The sequence below is a fragment of the Eurytemora carolleeae genome, unplaced genomic scaffold (assembly GCF_000591075.1).
Source record: "Eurytemora carolleeae unplaced genomic scaffold, Eaff_2.0 scaffold1539, whole genome shotgun sequence".
NCBI lineage: Eukaryota > Metazoa > Arthropoda > Copepoda > Calanoida > Temoridae > Eurytemora > Eurytemora carolleeae.
The window spans coordinates 43,048-55,450 of NW_019397441.1; positions in this window are offsets into that span (position 1 = coordinate 43,048).

Consider the following 12,403-nt stretch of genomic DNA (forward strand, 5'->3'; position numbering starts at 1 on the left):
AAAGTGTATATTTAATAATTTTTATCTTGAAAGACGATAAAAGTGTATATTTAATAATTTTTATCTTGAAAGACGATAAAAGTGTATATTTAATAATTTTTATCTTGAAAGACGATAAAAGTGTATATTTAATAATTTTTATCTTGAAAGACGATAAAAGTGTATATTTAATAATTTTTATCTTGAAAGACGATAAAAGTGTATATTTAATAATTTTTATCTTGAAAGACGATAAAAGTGTATATTTAATAATTTTTATCTTGAAAGACGATAAAAGTGTATATTTAATAATTTTTATCTTGAAAGACGATAAAAGTGTATATTTAATAATTTTTATCTTGAAAGACGATAAAAGTGTATATTTAATAATTTTTATCTTGAAAGACGATAAAAGTGTATATTTAATAATTTTTATCTTGAAAGACGATAAAAGTGTATATTTAATAATTTTTATCTTGAAAGACGATAAAAGTGTATATTTAATAATTTTTATCTTGAAAGACGATAAAAGTGTATATTTAATAATTTTTATCTTGAAAGACGATAAAAGTGTATATTTAATAATTTTTATCTTGAAAGACGATAAAAGTGTATATTTAATAATTTTTTCAAACAAATTTTTCAGGGAAATTAAAAATTTTTCTTAACCATGGGGTTTTTCTCGACCAATATTGTTTACAAAACATTCCTCACTGCTGCGCTCTGATTGTTTAATGTTTTGTAAACAACAATGAATTTCTGAACTCTTATAGCACAGACAAATTCCATTAAGTTTCTTGTAAAGTAGATTAAAATAATTATTATATAAACGTAATCATTCCTAAATTTATTTCTTTTTGTCATTGTTATTGTGTTAAAATATAGTATCTATATCTATCTCTGTTATTCTATCACAATGTTTAATCTATGGAAAATTAGATTTTTTAAACAGAAATATTGATTAAATCTCATTAAACTTTGATAGAGTTTAGTCGATGTGTTAGAATTAAGAACAAAATAATAAAATTCCTTAGCAAACTAGTATTTCCTACTGGTAAACTTAGTGATGCATTTGACTACATAAAGAGTGAATTGGAAACATAACTCACAAATATAAATGCGCACTTCTTAATCGGGATGAATACAAACATTATTTCATTCCTTCTATTCGATTTCTGCTCACTGTTCATACAATATCACAAAGCCATCTGAAGAAACTAAATATATTCAATGATAAATTTCTGAAAAACTGGACTGAATTACCAACCTGTGAAACAAATGCTACCTGGCCTAGACATCAATATCCACCCTGTACAAAACAACTATACATACACTAGGATAAGAATACTAAAGAGTATTAGTATTAAATTGTAAAGTTTTATAATGTTTAATGTAATTTTGCTTTAGACAAATATAAATGATGAATATATAATAGAATCTCATTAAACTTTGATAGAATTTAGTCAATGTGTTAGAATTAAGAACAAAATGATGGAAAGCTAAATGTTTGCTTAATAATCTTTTTTAACATTGAAATTTTAGCGGGAAATTTGGCAAAATGTTTAAGAAAGCGCATGCAGAAGGAGCTGAAGGAGATGGTGGAGTCATTGGCAAAGGAGGTGGAGGAGCAGGTCTCAATCACCTTTCCTGATAAGGAGGGGGAGGAAAATAACTGCAAGGAGAAGAAGGTATTCCAAGAAATTTATTAATTAAAAATGTGTTTTCCATCAAAGTTGGTCTATAAAAACATGTATTGCCTCACCCACATTCTTTGACTCCAAACCTTTTTTAAGGGTATGTGGAAGGGTATAAATACACCTTTTTTATCTTTCATAACTCATAAGCAAGTGTTTTTTAAATCAGAGCAGGTAATTTGAGTGCTTGATAAACATAATCACTTTATAATGATATCTATAGTGAGCACTTTTGAATTATCTTGATCTTGAATTCCCACAATTTTTCTGTTTTCTCATTGGTTGACCACATAATTCACTGATCGGCTGTTCTTTTTCTGCACTTCAGCGGAACTCGAATAAAGATTAAATTAATATGTAGATTAAGAAAAGATCAAAATCAATTCTAGCTCTCAATATCCATGATTCAAAAATTCCCAGCTCAGCTAATATTTCTTATTGTACAGTTTTGTATTACAGTTATACAAAGTACTAGAGGACGAAACAGTTGAGTTGGATCTCTGTAGCTATAAGTCTAGGATTATTAAGCTCAGCTTGAGATTTTCATGCTAGTTACCAAACCTTAGCCGCTAAATTCATTTGAGAGAATAAAGAATGTTCTTGGCGGATTTAAGACTGTAAGCACAAGTCTCCAGGATTCTTCGATTGAGGGCTTTATGCCCAAGGCCAAGACAATAAACTTATTCTAGATTAATATGAAATTATTTAGGAGGACTCTGTCCCCATTAAAGAGGATGAAGATGAAGATGAACTGGAATGTACAGCAACATAAATTTTAAGGTAATTTTGTTTGTTAAACATTAAATATTTTTAGCGGCAAANACAAAAAGTAAAAGATTGCAAAACATGTACTATACACCGATGCGTCGCTTTTAACCCTTTTCTATTTTTTGACGCAACAGTTAGAAGTAAGATTTGTAGCGATCACCATCAAATTCAATTCGACGTTAGCCTATACCCTCTTTTATTTTTAGTGAACACTCCCTTTAATTCTGATTTTATCTTAAAGTTTAAATATCAGTCTATGGTGGTTTGTGGTGAACCAGAGAGCCTTTTATAGCTTCTAATTCTTCACATCTTCTCATTTTAAATCATTTCTTTGGATGTGCAGTGTGAGTGTACATTTTGTATCCAGCAAGGAACTAATGCAAGGAAAGTTATTTCAGAGCTATACCCATTTTTTGTACTGCAGTGTGCTGTCTTTGGGCGGAGAAGTAAACACAAGACGGATTTCACAGTCTGACATGGAATCCATTTTCACAAAAATAATCTATGAAATATTCTCGTCATAGGAAACTATAATGTGAATTTTTCAAAATTATCAAAATTAAATGCTTTTATTCTCTTCGGATGCTAGACGAGCACTGATGCATCTATTCTTGTTTACAAATTGCGCCCAGATAGAATTGGTTTCAATATGTACGCAGAGTATATGCGACCGCAATTAACTTTCCTTGCATTAGTTACCAATTGGTGTTTAGTGTTAGTGTACGTTTTTGTGTCCAGTTTAAGTTTAAGTTTTACCAGCGGAAATAAAATTGGGTAATTACATCGTCTATACGCAAAATCCCCCCTACTGAACTTCCGAACTACTGCAGTATCGGACCTGCGCCTGCTGTTTATTTTGTATTATTTGAGGGTTAGGTTAGGTTAATTTTTTATTTGTGCCCCATCAGCTACATATTTTTGTAACTCATTCTAACTTTTTCTCAACAGTAGCCATGGAAACCCAGCTTTGCCTGGAAACAAAACTTTCCCGTAAACGTCAATATAGAATAGTTCTCCCATCAAAGTTTGAGACAAATTGGTCAAAGGTTTGGTGAGCTATAATGTGACATCCAAACGGACATACAAACAGAGATTACTCTAGAAACTTTATAAAGATTAACTGCTACAATTTAAAGAATTTTTTTTTTTTTCCGACCACGAAGTTTTCGATTAATCTACAGAAAATCTATAGATATACCATATTACAATTTGTTAAACCTTAGGTCTAACTAAATGATACATGGTGGGGGTTGAAAAATGTTTATTGGTAAAAACTTGTTACGGAATATATAGGTGCTTTAAGCTGTAGGTGTAGATGAACCTTTAGAGCTGTCTGGAGCAGAACCGTAGAAGGCTGCTTCTGTAGGGAACTGCTTTAAGCTGGAGGTGTAGATGAACCTTTAGAGCTGTCTGGAGCAGAACTGTAGAATGCTGCTTCTGTAGGGAACTGCTTTAAGCTGTAGGTGTAGATGAACCTTTAGAGCTGTCTGGAGCAGAACCGTAGAAGGCTGCTTCTGAAGGGAGCTGCTAGAAGCTGCAGGTGTAGACGAACTTTCTGGTTCGGGACTTGGTCCGAAAATGAAAAGTATTAGAAAACCAAATTTTTCTAGTTTAAAAAACTTGCTTTAGCTGTTAATGATAAAAGACAAGTTGTTATTAATCTCTCTATAAATATCTGAAAAATTATATGGCACATATTCCCTTGATTCGCGTTTATATTTTATTGCCCCCCTCCCCCCTGTGAACAAAGGGCGTAACTTAGGTATGCATTTTCAAATCTCTTAAAGAAAAAGCACGCTAACATAATTCAGATGGATATAGTTATAGAAGAAACTTATTTGCAGAAATATTTAATAGAACATTTTGTGAACAGTTTATTTAAACCAGGATTTTCTAACTTTTAACATTAAAAAAAATCAAACAAAAGTTTTCCGTGGAAAGAAGTTGTTTAAAAGTTTATGAATAAAAGAGAGAGTAGCAGAATAACCAAATCATAAAAGTTTAATCTGAACCCTCAACACAGGAAAATATAAATTTATTAAAAAGTTTAGAATCACGTGAAACTAATTTAGATGTCCCACAATCACATAGATTCAGACAAGTCTTTTTAAGATCGGTTCGACTTTGAAAAGTGTATCAACACTGTAGCCGTTATATTTACCTCACTAACCACCTTTACTTTTTTGTAGTCCTTAGTTTCAAAAATGGCAATGTCCCTTTTTCAACTGTATACCCTTGAAAGCTTTGTCTGATCAAGTATGAATTATATATCAATGTTTTTGTTTCTCCAAACTGTTTATTATATCTGCAGTTTCTCTGCGAAAGTGACTGGCGCATATCTTGTCTAGCTATAAGAAGCAATGAAGCCGAGAAACTCATAGCAATAATCCCTTAACCGAGTCAGAAAAAATTCATCAACATCTACATCAACATTACATCTACATCTACATCTACATCTACATCTAAACAAAAATGAGAAAGATATTGTCGGTTTCAATTCGAAAAATGTTAATTTCGTTCGTTTTCTTTTGCATAAGTCCGTATGTCCCTTGTGCAATATCTCTATCTCATATCAAGCTGGTACAATTGTACAAGAAAGTTATTTTCAGCAATGGCGATGAAAATCTTGTTAAATTTCAAAGAGAAACTTTAAAAATATTTCGACTAAATTTCCGAATCACATCTGAAGCACTACAGACGTCAAACTGGAGTAAATTCCACGTTTTTGCAAGTTTTCTTTAATTACTTGAATAGCTATTGAAAGAGAAAAAAGAATTAATTCTGATTTATAACCAAGTAAATTTGCTCTTCTCATACTTCAAAACTATGAAGAGGAGGTACGAAGCAATACAGTCGTACCAGTATAGTCGCATACATTTCTGTTCCTGTCTAGTTCACGTGGACAATAGATACACAATCTAGTTTATTTTCCATTTATCATGTTTACATGTACAGCATCTTTATCATGTTTGCACGTACAGCATCTTTATCATGTTTGCACGTACAGCATCTTTATTATGTTTACACGTACAGCATCTTTATCATGTTTACACGTACAGCATCTTTATCATGTTTACACGTACAGCATCTATGTCATGTTTATACACCCATTGGCCATTTTAAAGAATGTATTTTTTTTTATAAAAATGTGCAACTTCGTAAAGCATGCATTTTCAATATTTGTAAAATTTACAAATTGAATATTGAATATATTCTTTTAAGAAATGCTTTTCAAGAAATGCTATTTCATGCATTGAAAGTTTTAAGATTTATATTTCTTACAAACATTTTTTCTCTTTACCTTGCTATCTATAGATATCAATTTATCTATTTATCAAGCCACATATCTAAAATATATAAAGGTGTACTAGCTTGGGAACTCAACGTTGCCTGGAAACGTCCACGATTATAATTTGAAGCAAATATGTCGAAGGCAATAATTGGACATACAGAGAGCACACAGTTAGAAATTACTGCTATATATTGATAAATTAAAATGAATAAGAGGATATTTTGATCTGAAGTTCGAGGGTTTAAATAGTTTCGTTGTGTATCAAACATGCAACTTTTGAAATGGAGGGTCACTTAACATCAAGTCCACTGTTCCTTGGAGGATACAATTATTGTCGCTTAATTTCAAGTCCACTGTTCCTTTCAGGATGAAATTATTGTCACTTATAACATCAAGTCCACTGTTCCTTGAAGGATAAAATTACTGTCGCTTAACATCAAGTCCACTGTCCCTTTAAGGATGAAATTATTGTCACTTAACATCAAGTCCACTGTCCCTTTAAAGATGAAATTATTGTCACTTAACATCAAGTCCACTGTCCCTTTAAAGATTAAATAATTGCTATTACTAAAACTGTATTTTTTGTTAAAATATTCCTATTGCAGAGGTAAAGAAACAAGAAAATAAGGTTAACAACCATTTTGCTTTTGCATATTGCATATATCTACTTATATTTCAGATGTAGTTATATACTTAAACTCTTTACATTTCCTTAGGATTCAGGGCGCTTCGTGCCCTTCTTCTAGTAAAAATATATGGTTAGACATGTTGCTTTAACTGCCATTCAGAAACTACCTTTTCAGATCAGAAAATTTAAAATTTTTAAATTTACATTTTCAATGTTTGGCCTGCAGCGATAATCTGTAATAGTAATATTTGGTCTAATCAGTTTAGTTTGGCCTGCAGCGATAACTATGTAATATTTTGTCTGATCAGTTTAGTTTGGCCTGCAGTGATAACTCTGTAATATTTGATCTGATTGGTTTAGTTTGGCCTGCAGTGATAACTCTGTTATATTTGGTCTGATCGGTTTAGTTTGGCCTGCAGTGATAACTCTGTAATATTTGGTCTGAACGGTTTAGTTTGGCCTGCAGTGATAACTCTGTAATATTTGATCTGATCGGTTTAATTTGGTCTGCAGCGATAACTCTGTAATATTTGATCTGATTGGTTTAGTTTGGTCTGCAGCGTTAACTCTGTAATATTTGATCTTATCGGTTTAGTTTGGTCTGCAGCGTTAACTCTGTAATATTTGGTCTGATTGGTTTAGTTTGGTCTGCAGCGTTAACTCTGTAATATTTGATCTTATCGGTTTAGTTTGGTCTGCAGTTATAACTCTGTAATATTTGATCTCATCGGTTTAGTTTGGTCTGCAGCGTTAACTCTGTAATATTTGATCTGATCGGTCTAGTTTGGCCTGCAGCGTTAACTCTGTAATATTTGGTCTGATTGGTTTAGTTTGGTCTGCAGTGATAACTCTGTAATATTTGATCTTATCGGTTTAGTTTGGTCTGCAGCGATAAGTCTGTAATATTTGGTCTGATAGGTTAGTTTGGTCTGCAGTGATAACTCTGTAATGTTTGGTCTGATAGGTTTAGTTTGGCCTGCAGTGATAACCATAGATATATAAATAAACATAGATGGCTTATGTACGCAAAATCACCAAGAATTGTACAGTCTGCGAATTCATACTTGTAGGGGTCAAAGTGTACTTCAATGATAAGCGGGGTGGTTTGGTGTTTTAATTGATTTCATAATTATTAAACCACTCAGGAACTATTTAAACAACAATATTTCACTGAGCAATATATCATATTAATATCTAAAATATATAAAGGTGTACTAGCTTGGGAACTCAACGTTGCCTGGAAACGTCCACGATTATAATTTGAAGCAAATATGTCGAAGGCAATAATTGGACATACAGAGAGCACACAGTTAGAAATTACTGCTATATATTGATAAATTAAAATGAATAAGAGGATATTTTGATCTGAAGTTCGAGGGTTTAAATAGTTTCGTTGTGTATCAAACATGCAACTTTTGAAATGGAGGGTCACTTAACATCAAGTCCACTGTTCCTTGGAGGATACAATTATTGTCGCTTAATTTCAAGTCCACTGTTCCTTTCAGGATGAAATTATTGTCACTTATAACATCAAGTCCACTGTTCCTTGAAGGATAAAATTACTGTCGCTTAACATCAAGTCCACTGTCCCTTTAAGGATGAAATTATTGTCACTTAACATCAAGTCCACTGTCCCTTTAAGGATGAAATTATTGTCACTTAACATCAAGTCCACTGTCCCTTTAAAGATGAAATTATTGTCACTTAACATCAAGTCCACTGTCCCTTTAAAGATGAAATAATTGCTATTACTAAAACTGTATTTTTTGTTAAAATATTCCTATTGCAGAGGTAAAGAAACAAGAAAATAAGGTTAACAACCATTTTGCTTTTGCATATTGCATATATCTACTTATATTTCAGATGTAGTTATATACTTAAACTCTTTACATTTCCTTAGGATTCAGGGCGCTTCGTGCCCTTCTTCTAGTAAAAATATATGGTTAGACATGTTGCTTTAACTGCCATTCAGAAACTACCTTTTCAGATCAGAAAATTTAAAATTTTTAAATTTACATTTTCAATGTTTGGCCTGCAGCGATAATCTGTAATAGTAATATTTGGTCTAATCAGTTTAGTTTGGCCTGCAGCGATAACTATGTAATATTTTGTCTGATCAGTTTAGTTTGGCCTGCAGCGATAACTCTGTAATATTTGGTCTGATCGGTTTAGTTTGGCCTGCAGCGATAACCTGTAATAGTAATATTTGGTCTGATAGGTTTAGTTTGGCCTGCAGTGATAACTCTGTAATATTTGATCTGATAGGTTTAGTTTGGCCTGCAGTGATAACTCTGTAATATTTGATCTGATTGGTTTAGTTTGGTCTGCAGATATAACTCTGTAATATTTGATCTGATTGGTTTAGTTTGGCCTGCAGCGTTAACTCTGTAATATTTGGTCTTATCGGTTTAGTTTGGCGTCTGCAGCGATAACTCTGTAATATTTGATCTGATTGGTTTAGTTTGGCCTGCAGCGTTAACTCTGTAATATTTGATCTTATCGGTTTAGTTTGGTCTGCAGCGTTAACTCTGTAATATTTGGTCTGATAGGTTTAGTTTAGTCTGCAGCGATAACTCTGTAATATTTGATCTGATAGGTTTTGTTTGGTCTGCAGCGTTAACTCTGTAATATTTTATCTGCTCGGTTTAGTTTGGTCTGCAGTGATAACTCTGTAATGTTTGGTCTGATAGGTTTAGTTTGGCCTGCAGTGATAACTATAGATAAATAAATAAACATAGATGGCTTATGTACGCAAAATCACCAAGAATTGTACAGTCTGCGAATTCATACTTCTAGGGGTCAAAGTGTACTTCAATGATAAGCGGGGTGGTTTGGTGTTTTAATTGATTTCATAAGTATTAAACCACTCAGGAACTATTTAAACAACAATATTTCACTGAGCAATATATCATATTGACGAGAACTGAAGAAGGACATGAGAAGGACTAAACTAACTTAAATTTCTCTCTACAGAACTCATGTACACCACAAGTACTCAATGACATAAAAACAGCCAATGTTCACAACCGACCTAGTTAATCTATATAATAGGAATATCTTTACAACATCTCTGTACATTCATATCTTTCCATGGATGAAAAATGTCGTCATATGCGCAATCTATCTTTATCTATGGCGAAAACTCTGTAATATTTGGTTTGATCGGTTTAGTTTGGTCTGCAGTGATAACTCTGTAATATTTGATCTGATAGGTTTAGTTTGGTCTGCAGTGATAACTCTGTAATATCTGATCTGATTGGTTTAGTTTGGTCTGCAGTAATAACTCTGTAATATTTGATCTGATTGGTTTAGTTTGGTCTTCAGTGATAACTCTGTAATATTTGATCTGATTGGTTTAGCTGTTTGAACGTTAATTAGGCCCAAGTTGTAACAAATCAAGAAACAGACAATAGACGCACCAGGTAAACATAATAGACGCACCAGGTAAACATAATAGACGCACCAGGTAAACATAAAAAATATCTGATTTAAAGGCTCATCACATTTGATAGTTTGTTGGTGTTAGATTTAAAATTTGGTAACAAAAGCTTGTATAGTTTTTCTTATTATTTTCCTCCCACCTTTTTATCATATAGAAATAAAATTTTTTTTCTTCATTTTCGTTTACATTAATCTATGTATTTATAAATGAAACCTATTTATTTTTGATTATCACAAGACATCAAATACAAGTCACATTGATTCAAAGGTTGCAAGCTCTCTCGCGTAAAAATCGTTTTTGCCAATTACGTCTTTTAAACTAAAGCTATAAACAAGTACTGCACAGTTTTAAAATGTACATGCCTATAGCTACTAAAATAAGGGAGTAAGTGAAAAAAAAATCTAAGCTAGGCTTTACGACTCTTCGAATTCGGTCCAGTCTTGAAAAATTGATGAAACTTTTAGTAAAAGTCCAGATATTTACTTAAATATTTCATTTATTTCCGGATTTCTCTGTAAATACTAGAAACAGATAATTACTTATCTCCGACACCATCATTAGTCTTAGAACAGTAATTGCAAGGATCAGTATAGTCCAGAGTATTTAGCTAAACAAAACCTGATAATAAGGATTTAGAAAATGGAAACAATTCCAAGCTGTATTCCAAGCTAGATGCATTCCAAGCTAGATGTATGGGATTGGGAAAGGTATGTGAAATAACTTGTACGACTTTGTGACCTTGTAGTTCTTCAAAATCAAATGAATTTGGTTTTTAATTATTTTTACTATTATTTATTTTTATATTTATATTATTTTATTATATATTTATATTTTAAGAATATTAGCACAAATGTGTTTTCAAACTGGTGCCTCGTCGTATCTTGAAGTGGTGTAAAAATGCAGTTTCAATTGTGCGAAAAGGAGGTAAATCAGGTTTTTTTAAAGCTTCATCATCATCCTTAGAAGAAGTTGGACGCTCATACTTACCTTTCTCATCTCAGAGAGATGCATCTGGTTTCTTCTATTTGAATTTTTTAATCACCCAGTCTAAAAATTGCATGATGTCGGTACAACAACGGTACTGTACGGCGTAAATGGAATTAGTCGTACTGTCCAGGCAGGCTACCCATTGTAGAGTCGACCCAGCACGTTTTATGAAACAAATGTAGCCTGGCAAGATTTGCAGTGTAATTCAATTCAGCCCTCTTTAAACTTACGGAGTTGTCTATATATACTTTACCGTGAAAAAAAAGCATATGCCGACACACAAGTAAAATTCGTCGTCAAACATTATAGAAATCCAACCTATAGAAATCGCGAAATCGCTAGGTATAGCAACAAGGCGTATTTTTCGGGATAACAATTTTTATATTTTTGAGAAATTAAATAATCAGTGTAAAGTAGATATAATTTTCCTAAAATCCTTTTATTTAAATGGTAACACGGAATTTTATGAAATCACATTAGCATTACTGGAGAACTTTATTTTATATTTTTTAGAATTTGTATTTGTTAAAATAAAACTGTATATATCATTTTCATAAAATAGTTTTTTTTTTGATAGTAACACAGAATTTTATGTAACCATATAATCATTCATTTATGTTGTCAGTACATAAAAATCTGGGGGGACCTTAAACACACTAGAGAGCAGTACAAATGTACATGTTAATCTAGTTAGTTGTAAAGTGTCTAGAGTATGCTAAACAAATATATAAATAATAATAATGATAATGATACCTAGCGATTTCTATGCGTTGGATTTCTATAATGTTTGACACCGTAAAATTCGCGTGGCCATTCTACACCCCCCTTTAAATCATCATAAACAGCCCCTTTTAAACATTAGGAACAATCCCTTTAAAGTGTAAACATCAAATATATTCTAGCATCAAACATTCTATAAAAAAATCAGGACAGACTCCAATCACACCGAACCAACGAGAGAGAGAAGCATTCGGTTTCTTTTATTTGAAATCAAACGTGCTTTCGTCTATAACTCGACAGTCTTCAGACTTACACTTACAGATTTGTTTGTTTTATACTTTTTCATTCAAAATGTCTTTGCCAACAAAAACATATTCATGATAAAAGGCTATAAAATTATGTAAAAGGGGTCAAATTGTGATCGAAAGTAACAGTTTTCTGAAATATTGACAGAACCGTTAAATCCACATGCAATCTATCGAGAATTTTTAGTTTAGAAAACCTTTAATCTGGGAAAAGAAAATCTAATTCATTTATTTGTTTTCAGTTTGTTGAAGAAACAATTAATCTAAATGAATTACGTCTCAAATTTTCTAATTCTTATTTATTCGCAACCTGAGCTGAAAACTCATGTATTGGATACCTTTAATCCCTCTTTATCCACTGTGTCGACACTCTCTTTTGAATAACCCTGCTAGATTCGGACCAATGAGAGATTTCCATTTATTCTCACTATTGGCTGTTCAGTTTCTACAATCAACACTCTGATTGGCTGTTCAGTTTCTACAATCAACACTCTGATTGGCTGTTCAGTTTCTACAATCAACACTCTGATTGGCTGTTCAGTTTCTACAATCAACACTCTGATTGGCTGTTCAGTTTCTACAATCAAC